The sequence below is a fragment of the Tribolium castaneum genome, unplaced genomic scaffold (assembly GCF_031307605.1).
Source record: "Tribolium castaneum strain GA2 unplaced genomic scaffold, icTriCast1.1 ptg000074l, whole genome shotgun sequence".
Lineage (NCBI taxonomy): Eukaryota > Metazoa > Arthropoda > Insecta > Coleoptera > Tenebrionidae > Tribolium > Tribolium castaneum.
Window position 1 is genome coordinate 5,001 of NW_026986671.1, and position 11,272 is coordinate 16,272.

Below are 11,272 nucleotides of genomic sequence, written 5' to 3' on the forward strand. Positions count from 1 at the left end.
ATCGAGTCACGCTGAATCTCCCCTTTCGACCTTTCGGGTTTCTCAGGTTTACCCCTGAACGGTTTCACGTACTATTGAACTCTCTCTTCAAAGTTCTTTTCAACTTTCCCTCACGGTACTTGTTCGCTATCGGTCTCGTGGTCATATTTAGCCTTAGATGGAGTTTACCACCCACTTAGGGCTGCACTCTCAAGCAACCCGACTCTGAGGAGAGATCCTCCCGTTATCGGCAACGGTCACTACGGGCCTGGCACCCTCTATGGGCTGTGGCCCCGTTCAAGATGGACTTGGACGCGTCGCACAATCTCGGGATGACGGATCCTCCCTAACACCACATTTCCCGGCGTCCGGTTTCGGCCGCGGGATTCAGTGCTGGGCTTTTTCCTGTTCGCTCGCCGCTACTAAGGAAATCCTAGTTAGTTTCTTTTCCTCCGCTTAATAATATGCTTAAATTCAGCGGGTAGTCTCACCTGCTCTGAGGTCGCAAATATAAATTTGCCTTTATTTTGTCAGACGATAATTACACGTATTCCGTTTATATGGCTGCCTCCAAACAATTTCAAACATCGATCTGACGTCGTTGCGAGAATGTTGTTGTTGTTAATTATAGTGCATAAAATATGCATATAAACAACTTTAACGTCTCGGACACGACGATCGCTTCGTTCGAAATTTAAGCGTTGTGGCTGCTTTTTAATATCGGACGTGCTACGTCTAAACCAACTTGTACCAACAAACTAATAAGAATGTCAGCCGCTATTGCGTTTTAGGATGCCGCGTTATTTTTTATATTGTTTTTATTGTTGTCTACGTTGCATAATATTTTATTATGACAACCGACAATCAATTAACAATTATAGTAACGCGTCATATTTGCACCCAACACGCTCCGACGTAATTGTCTACACAACATTGTGCGCTGTGTTTAAGACAAAAACCGAGCAGTCTTTGAAATTGACACGACCCTCAGCCAGGAGTGGTCCGGGAACAGTATATCCGAGGACCGCAATGTGCGTTCGAAATGTCGATGTTCATGTGTCCTGCAGTTCACAAGTTGACGCGCAATTAGCTGCGTTCTTCATCGACCCACGAGCCAAGTGATCCACCGTTCAGGGTAATCTTTTCAAACAAATTTAAAATATTATTACATAACGCACCGTTCCACATCGAAATCGTTTCATCATCACACAACAACAAAAATAACTACTTAAGGTTATTACAATTGTGATGTATATGTGAGAAACGGACCAATCGAAAGAAACGTTCGGCGTTATATTTTATAATATTTTATTTAATTAAAGTGGCATTTGTTTCTACTTATCGAAAAGAGTATGCAGTTATAGTTTAAGTTTACATAAAGAATAACCCGATGATATTAACGTTTTATAAATACGTATATATATCTATTAGGTTTTTTTTCTCTATCAACTTTGTCTATAAAACTCTGCTCCTTTTGCGATAAGCATTATGTATATTTATTAAATAGAAAATATGTCGAAAAACCAGACGTTTTCTTCAAACAAACGCCACAGCTACAAACTTAATCACAACAATATTTACCAAACAATACAATTGTAGGGTGTTTTGTGTGATACGTCGTTTGGTGGGCATTCTAAGAACGTCCGTCGACATAAAAACGAATCAAAAGAAAAGCACAGGCAGTGCAAAACGTTCCTTCGTCAGTCGGGCGTATATCATTTAAAACCCACAGAATCTAAAAAAGTTAATAAACTTTTTTATTTAGATTCCTACGGTTCGTCGCGTCGTTAAAGTAAATTATTACTTCGACGCATGCGGAACCCAGGTACCCGAAAACCGTAAGCCTAAGCGTTTTTTTCCAAACATCACTCACTATCGATAAAGTAAATTGATTTTATGTATTTATAAATGTGCGTTTGTATGTATAGTAGTATAGTAGTAGTATATTTTGTTATTGGTTGTTTCGAGCTTTTTATTGTTATAAAACGTTTTTGTAGTCTTGTACATAAAGTACAGACGAATAGACAGCCCCTTTTATTTATTAATAAACTCCAACCATTTACAAATTAAATTACAACTACAACATCTCTTTTACACATTAATTATACACCATCTTTATTTTCTTTTTTCCGAAGCGAATACGATGAAGAAAATACGCAAAGACTGGCTTACAAAACCGTAAGCCTAAGCGTTTATTTTTCAAACATCACTCACCATCGGTTAAGTAAAATGATGGTATGTATAAATGTGTATTTGTATGTACAGTAGCGTATTAATTTTGTTGTTGGTTGTTTCGAGTTTATTTATTATTATGGTTTGTATGTATAAAGTTTTAGTCTTGTACATAAAGTACAGACGAATAGACAGCCCCTTTTATTTATTAATAAACTCCAACCATTTACAAATTAAATTACAACTACAACATCTCTTTTACACATTAATTATACACCATCTTTATTTTCTTTTTTCCGAAGCGAATACGATGAAGAAAATACGCAAAGACTGGCTTACAAAACCGTAAGCCTAAGCGTTTATTTTTCAAACATCACTCACCATCGGTTAAGTAAAATGATGGTATGTATAAATGTGTATTTGTATGTACAGTAGCGTATTAATTTTGTTGTTGGTTGTTTCGAGTTTATTTATTATTATGGTTTGTATGTATAAAGTTTTAGTCGTGTACATAAAGTACGATCGTATTGGCAGACACCATTATTATTCATTCATTCATTCTTGTTTGTTATTATAAATAACTCCAACCATATACAAATACTACAACAACAACAACATCTCTTGCACATTAATTATACACCACCACTGTGTATTAGTACTTTTTTTCGAAGCGAATACGATGATGGAAATACGCTAAGACCGGCACTGCGAAAGCAATAATAAAACATTAGCACATAACCATCTTTCGACAATATTGATTCGTGTTAATGTTCGAAAAAATTCTTTGAAAACGTCGTTTACGGCACGTTTACAATCGATTTATAAAATAAATCGAAAAACGTAACAACAGATCCGCTTAATGCAAGACGACCCGTTGTTGCTTTTCCGTTCGACGCATAATAAAGAATTTTGTATGAGAATTGATCATCATACGAATAGTGTATGTATGTGTGTTTTTTGTTGATCAGCACAGACAAAATGTGTGTGTATGTGTGACAACTAAACAACAACATTTACACGTTAATGATCCTTCCGCAGGTTCACCTACGGAAACCTTGTTACGACTTTTACTTCCTCTAAATGATCAAGTTTGGTCATCTTCCCAGCAACATCGGCAACGTCGAAACGCCACCGCGCACCGGTCCGAAGACCTCACTAAATCATTCAATCGGTAGTAGCGACGGGCGGTGTGTACAAAGGGCAGGGACGTAATCAACGCGAGCTTATGACTCGCGCTTACTGGGAATTCCTCGTTCATGGGGAACAATTGCAAGCCCCAATCCCTAGCACGAAGGAGGTTCAGCGGGTTACCCGGACCGCTCGGTCAGGGAGGACACGCTGATTCCTTCAGTGTAGCGCGCGTGCGGCCCAGAACATCTAAGGGCATCACAGACCTGTTATTGCTCAATCTCGTGCGGCTAGAAGCCGCCTGTCCCTCTAAGAAGAATTGTTTGTACGCCGACAGTAAAAACCGCACATAGAGACCGGGCGAACCCGGCTCCAGCCGGCATTTGGGATGTCGAAATACGCCTATTTAGCAGGCTAGAGTCTCGTTCGTTATCGGAATTAACCAGACAAATCGCTCCACCAACTAAGAACGGCCATGCACCACCACCCACCGAATCAAGAAAGAGCTCTCAATCTGTCAATCCTTCCGGTGTCCGGGCCTGGTGAGGTTTCCCGTGTTGAGTCAAATTAAGCCGCAGGCTCCACTCCTGGTGGTGCCCTTCCGTCAATTCCTTTAAGTTTCAGCTTTGCAACCATACTTCCCCCGGAACCCAAAAGCTTTGGTTTCCCGGAAGCTGCCCGCCGAGTCATCGGAGGAACGTCGGCGGATCGCTAGCTGGCATCGTTTATGGTTAGAACTAGGGCGGTATCTGATCGCCTTCGAACCTCTAACTTTCGTTCTTGATCAATGAAAGCGTTTTTGGCAAATGCTTTCGCTTCTGTCCGTCTTGCGACGATCCAAGAATTTCACCTCTAACGTCGCAATACGAATGCCCCCATCCGTTCCTATTAATCATTACCTCGGGGTTCCGAAAACCAACAAAATAGAACCGAGGTCCTATTCCATTATTCCATGCACACAGTATTCAGGCGAAGTTTTAGCCTGCTTTAAGCACTCTAATTTGTTCAAAGTAAACGTGCCGGCCCACCTCGACACTCAATGAAGAGCACCGCGGCGGGATTGAGTTGGGCCGCCCTCTCGAGCTAAGCCCACCGGCAGGACGTCCCGCGAAACGCCAGTTAACACCGCGAACGATGAACCGGCGGCGCGGGACACAAATTCGACTACGAGCTTTTTAACCGCAACAACTTTAATATACGCTATTGGAGCTGGAATTACCGCGGCTGCTGGCACCAGACTTGCCCTCCAATTGATCCTCGTTAAAGGGTTTAGAGTGTACTCATTCCGATTACGGGGCCTCGGATGAGTCCCGTATCGTTATTTTTCGTCACTACCTCCCCGTGCCGGGAGTGGGTAATTTGCGCGCCTGCTGCCTTCCTTGGATGTGGTAGCCGTTTCTCAGGCTCCCTCTCCGGAATCGAACCCTGATTCCCCGTTACCCGTTACAACCATGGTAGGCGCAGAACCTACCATCGACAGTTGATAAGGCAGACATTTGAAAGATGCGTCGCCGGTGCGAGACCGTGCGATCAGCGTAAAGTTATTCAGATTCACCAAGTTGTACGATGACGGCGAAACCGCCACCGATTGGTTTTGATCTAATAAAAGCGCTCCTTCCGTCTCCGGTCGGAGCTCTGTTTGCATGTATTAGCTCTAGAATTACCACAGTTATCCAAGTAAATGTGGGTACGATCTAAGGAACCATAACTGATTTAATGAGCCTTTCGCGGTTTCACCTTAATTTGGCTTGTACTGAGACATGCATGGCTTAATCTTTGAGACAAGCATATGACTACTGGCAGGATCAACCAGGGAACTGTGTTTTTGTGTTTTTTGAGACAGACGAGAGAATAAAATACTCATCATCATCGTTTATAAAGATGAAGAATATGCGCGTTTGTGCGAAACAATCTAACATATAAGAAAGTAACGCCACGCTGTTTCTTCTTTTCTTCGTACGATATAGAGATAAATGTATCGTCATCATCGTCGTCGTAGTCGTTAAACACCACAACACATATATCGGTCAATAAAGGCATAATAATAATATTTATAATATTATTTTTTACCTTTGCCGATTTAAAAGTTCAAACATTCTCTTCACTCTTCGCAAGATTGAATGCGACGTGAATTTATGAAATTCTTTCGAATCCATAAACGTTACGAATATTATATAAATATTCTCGCTCGGATATTAGAGAGTTGACGCATTTATTATTTTTGTTTGTTTAAATCACAAACATTTGTTAGTCCAACAAAGTTTGATTGCATAAGGACCGCCAACGTAAGAGAATACGTTTTGCCGCATCCGCAATCTCGCTGTGGGGAACTGGGCGAGCCACAAAATCACAAAATAAAGCAATCTCGCAAGCAAAGCCCTATTCGAATTCGATAGCGGAAATGTGCGATAAACGTCGATAAATTGGAAGCAAATGCAGAACGTATACATAATCGGTCGTTTTGTCGTCGTCATTTATGATAAACTTCGACTAAACCGTTACACCGTTCATATCGCCTCACTCAACGCATCGACACACACCACTACCATATGTATACCAGCGCGACACCGATCGAGGCAGCCGCTCGGTATTGGATGTGCGCACCGCTCCACTGACATAGCTCCACAGGCGACGTCTACCGAAGCGCACAGCTCTATAACTATAAGGCATACACACAAAAGGGAGAAAATATTTTAAATATTGATAATATTAAAAAGTCATATTTTATATTTAAACCATTATAAAATTTAATTATAAAAACGTTTGTTTTAAAAAAAATAATTAATTAATAAAAACAAAATTATTTTAAGCGCCGTACTTCGTAAACGTCGTACTTCGTTCGTCGTATGTGCAAAGTCAAATGAATGCTGTAGTTAGTCGCAGTTGGAACGTCTGAATGTCGTACAACGTAACAATAATTTTGAGTGCCCTAATGTGTAGACGTCGTACTTCGCGAACGTCGCACTTCGTAAACGACGTACTTCGTGAACGTCGCACTTCGTAAACGACGTACTTCGTAAACGTCGCACTTCGTAAACGACGTACTTCGTGAACGTCGTACTTCGTAAAGGTTAAGCAATATTAATACACATTTGGTGTATTGCAAGTTGCATTTTAATAAATATTATGCATTTTTATGTTTTAATTTAATATCTAGGCCAAAATACTATGTTTATTTAATTGTTAAATGTGTACGTTTATTTATAGATACGTAATTTACATAAAAATTTGTTTTTTTTTTTATTATATGCAAACTACAAATAAAACATTTAATATTTTCAAACGTCGTACTTCGTGTAAGTTATGCAATATTGATACAAATTTAGTGTATTGCGGGTCGCAATAATATTAATTTATATTTGAACGTTGTACTTCGTGAAGGTTATGCAACATCAGTACACATTAAGTGTATTGCAGGTTGCATTATTATTAATTTATGTTTTCTCACTTTTTACCTTCATATAAAAAAAAATTTAATATTTTTGGACGTCGTACTTCGTAACAGTTATGCAATATTGATGCACATCTGTTGTGCTGCGGGTTGCATTTTATAAATTTAATGTATTCTTATGATTTACTTTAATGTCTAGGCAAAAAAACACTTTTGATTAGTTGCTGAATGTTTACATTTATTTACAGATACGTAATTTGCAAAAAAATTTGCTGTTTTTTTATTATATACAACACAAATAAAATTCTTTAATATTCTTGAACGTCGTACTTCGTGTAGGTTATGCAATATTGATACAAATTTAGTGTATTGCGGGTCACAATAATATTAATTTATATTTAAACGTAGTACTTCGTGAAGGTTATGCAAGATCAGTACATATTAAGTGTATTGCAGGTTGCATTATTATTAATTTATGTTTTCTCACTTTTAACCTCAATATAAAAAAAAATTAATATTTTTGGACGTCGTACTTCGTGAAGGTTATGCAATATTAATGCACATCTAGTGTGCTGCGGGTTGCATTTTATAAATTTAATGTATTTTTATGTTTTACTTTAATATCTAGACAAAAAAAACAATTTTGATTAGTTGCTAAATGTTTACATTTATTTACAGATACGTAATTTGCAAAAAAATTTGCTGTTTTTTCATTATATACAACACAAATAAAATTCTTTAGTGTTCTTGAACGTCGTACTTCGTGTAGGTTATGCAATTTTAATACACAATTAGTGTATTGTGGGTTGCATTATTATTATTTATTGTTTACGTTTTAATTCATCACTTTGTGAACGTCGTACTTCGTTTGTACTATGAACGCTGCATTTCGTCGCAGTCGGCAGCACGTGCGAATAAACGTCGTACAAGAAAATCACGATTTTGAGTGCCGTACTTCGCAAACGTCGTACTTCGTCTATACTATGTACAAAGTCAAGTGAACGCTAAACCTCGTCGCAGTCGACAGCGCGTGCAAATAAACGTCGTACAAGAAAATCACGATTTTGAGTGCCGTACTTCGCTAACGTCGTACTTCGTCTGTACTATGTACAAAGTCAAATGAACGCTAAACTTCGTCGCAGTCGACAGCAAGTGCAAATAAACGTCGTACAAGAAAATCATGATTTTGAGTGCCGTACTTCGCAAACGTCGTACTTCGTTTGTACTATGTACAAAGCCAAATGAACGCTAAACTTCGTCGCAGTCGACAGCAAGTGCAAATAAACGTCGTACAAGAAAATCATGATTTTGAGTGCCGTACTTCGCAAACGTCGTACTTCGTCTGTACTATGTACAAAGTCAATTGAAGGCTGTACTTCGTCGCAGTCGGAAGCAACTGCAAATAAACGTCTTACAAGAAAATCATGATTTTGAGTGCCGTACTTCGCAAACGTCGTACTTCGTCTGTACTATGTACAAAGTCAATTGAACGCTGTACTTCGTCGCAGTCGGAAGCAACTGCAAATAAACGTCTTACAAGAAAATCATGATTTTGAGTGCCGTACTTCGCAAACGTCGTACTTCGTCTGTACTATGTACAAAGTCAATTGAACGCTGTACTTCGTCGCAGTCGGAAGCAACTGCAAATAAACGTCTTACGAGAAAATCATGATTTTGAGTGCCGTACTTCGCAAACGTCGTACTTCGTCTGTACTATGTACAAAGTCAATTGAACGCTGTACTCCGTCGCAGTCGGCAGCACGTGCAAATAAACGTCGTACAAGAAAATCACGATTTTGAGTGCCGTACTTCGAAAACGTCGTACTTCGTCTGTACTATGTACAAAGTCAAATGAACGCTTAACTTCGTCGCAGTCGACAGCACGTGCAAATAAACGTCGTACAAGAAAATCACGATTTTGAGTGCCGTACTTCGCAAACGTCGTACTTCGTCTGTACTATGTACAAAGTCAAATGAACGCTGCATTTCGTCGCAGTCAGAAACAAAGCAAACGTCGTGCAATGAAACAATAATTTTGAGTGCTGCATTTGTGAGCGCCGTACTTCGTTTGTTACTTTATGGTCACATGAACGTCGTATTTCATCACACAGAGCACCATACTTAATGCACTTAAATGAACGTTGTACTTCGTACAAGTTAGGCAATATTAATACACATTTGGTGTATTGCGGGTTGCATTATTAATTTACAAAAATAGCTATGATTTTATATACAACTAAAAATAATTCATAATATTTAAACGTCGTACTTCGTAACAGTAATACAATATTTAAACAAATGTAGTACTTCTTGAATATAGGCAATTTTCATACACGTTTACTGTGAAACCAGTTGCGTTACAATTAAAGTATACGTAGTACTTCGTGGTTTTAGGCAACTTGAGCGCGCGTTTTGTGTAATGTTGGTTGCATACCTTTAAACAAAATGATTGTGTCATTACTATTTTACCACATGAGCAATCGTGACTTTATTATATGCAGTAGTTATTAAGCAGTGAATGGTGTAAGGCGAGCGCTATGTGCAAGGCGAGCGCTATGTGCTAGGCGAGAGCTATGTGCTAGGCGAGAGCTATGTGCTAGGCGAGAGCTATGTGCTAGGCGAGAGCTATGTGCTAGGCGAGAGCTATGTGCTAGGCGAGAGCTATGTGCTAAGTCCGTAGAACGAAGTATGTCGTTCGAATAAATTTGCTGGCTTTCCTCTACTCTTCCTCCTCTCTCTCTCTCTCTCTCTCTCTCTCTATCATCTATCTTCTTTTTCTTTAAGCTCTCTTCTCTTTCCCTTTCTCTCTTTTCTCTCTCTTGTATTATTCATCTCTTACTCTATTACTCTTACTCTTTACGACTAGTTGGTTGTTTCTATCACTATCACCACCACACCATCGTCTTTTTGTTACTTGAGAGAAATAAGGCTGTACACTACTAAAGTGTATTATAAATTGTGGTGAGAGATATGCATACCTTCGAGCGAGTCGACCGGGAAACACCGCGGGTTCGTCCGAAACGGCGAACCGTTCGAACGGGCTCCACCGCGGGCCTTAGATCGACACCCAAAGGATCGCGACGTCCTACTGGGGGAGAAGTGCACGCGTTCGACTTCGGTTCGCATAAACAAAAGGCGCGAACGACGCGTACGCCGTTCGTCGCACGATCATTTAGCGCCGCTATCGAGTCACGCTGAATCTCCCCTTTCGACCTTTCGGGTTTCTCAGGTTTACCCCTGAACGGTTTCACGTACTATTGAACTCTCTCTTCAAAGTTCTTTTCAACTTTCCCTCACGGTACTTGTTCGCTATCGGTCTCGTGGTCATATTTAGCCTTAGATGGAGTTTACCACCCACTTAGGGCTGCACTCTCAAGCAACCCGACTCTGAGGAGAGATCCTCCCGTTATCGGCAACGGTCACTACGGGCCTGGCACCCTCTATGGGCTGTGGCCCCGTTCAAGATGGACTTGGACGCGTCGCACAATCTCGGGATGACGGATCCTCCCTAACACCACATTTCCCGGCGTCCGGTTTCGGCCGCGGGATTCAGTGCTGGGCTTTTTCCTGTTCGCTCGCCGCTACTAAGGAAATCCTAGTTAGTTTCTTTTCCTCCGCTTAATAATATGCTTAAATTCAGCGGGTAGTCTCACCTGCTCTGAGGTCGCAAATATAAATTTGCCTTTATTTTGTCAGACGATAATTACACGTATTCCGTTTATATGGCTGCCTCCAAACAATTTCAAACATCGATCTGACGTCGTTGCGAGAATGTTGTTGTTGTTAATTATAGTGCATAAAATATGCATATAAACAACTTTAACGTCTCGGACACGACGATCGCTTCGTTCGAAATTTAAGCGTTGTGGCTGCTTTTTAATATCGGACGTGCTACGTCTAAACCAACTTGTACCAACAAACTAATAAGAATGTCAGCCGCTATTGCGTTTTAGGATGCCGCGTTATTTTTTATATTGTTTTTATTGTTGTCTACGTTGCATAATATTTTATTATGACAACCGACAATCAATTAACAATTATAGTAACGCGTCATATTTGCACCCAACACGCTCCGACGTAATTGTCTACACAACATTGTGCGCTGTGTTTAAGACAAAAACCGAGCAGTCTTTGAAATTGACACGACCCTCAGCCAGGAGTGGTCCGGGAACAGTATATCCGAGGACCGCAATGTGCGTTCGAAATGTCGATGTTCATGTGTCCTGCAGTTCACAAGTTGACGCGCAATTAGCTGCGTTCTTCATCGACCCACGAGCCAAGTGATCCACCGTTCAGGGTAATCTTTTCAAACAAATTTAAAATATTATTACATAACGCACCGTTCCACATCGAAATCGTTTCATCATCACACAACAACAAAAATAACTACTTAAGGTTATTACAATTGTGATGTATATGTGAGAAACGGACCAATCGAAAGAAACGTTCGGCGTTATATTTTATAATATTTTATTTAATTAAAGTGGCATTTGTTTCTACTTATCGAAAAGAGTATGCAGTTATAGTTTAAGTTTACATAAAGAATAACCCGATGATATTAACGTTTTATAAATACGTATATATATCTATTAGGTTTTTTTT

General features: G+C 39.9%; 4 non-coding genes across 4 annotated transcripts in view; all 4 read right to left on the reverse strand.

Moving 5' to 3' along the window:
* LOC135267671 (large subunit ribosomal RNA) overlaps positions 1-484 on the reverse strand; it is a 4,037-nt gene extending 3,553 nt beyond the window's left edge. The window contains exon 1 of the ribosomal RNA XR_010336063.1: positions 1-484. This exon is cut by the window's left edge and continues 3,553 nt beyond it. This is a non-coding gene — a ribosomal RNA (large subunit ribosomal RNA).
* Positions 485-960: 476 nt separating this feature from the next.
* Positions 961-1,117, reverse strand: LOC135267670 (5.8S ribosomal RNA). The gene has a single exon (XR_010336062.1). It is a non-coding gene; the product is annotated as a 5.8S ribosomal RNA (ribosomal RNA).
* Positions 1,118-3,172: 2,055 nt separating this feature from the next.
* LOC135267673 (small subunit ribosomal RNA) lies at positions 3,173-5,095 on the reverse strand. The gene has a single exon (XR_010336065.1). It is a non-coding gene; the product is annotated as a small subunit ribosomal RNA (ribosomal RNA).
* A 5,718-nt stretch (positions 5,096-10,813) lies between these two features.
* LOC135267672 (5.8S ribosomal RNA) lies at positions 10,814-10,970 on the reverse strand. The gene has a single exon (XR_010336064.1). It is a non-coding gene; the product is annotated as a 5.8S ribosomal RNA (ribosomal RNA).
* Positions 10,971-11,272: the final 302 nt, after the last annotated feature.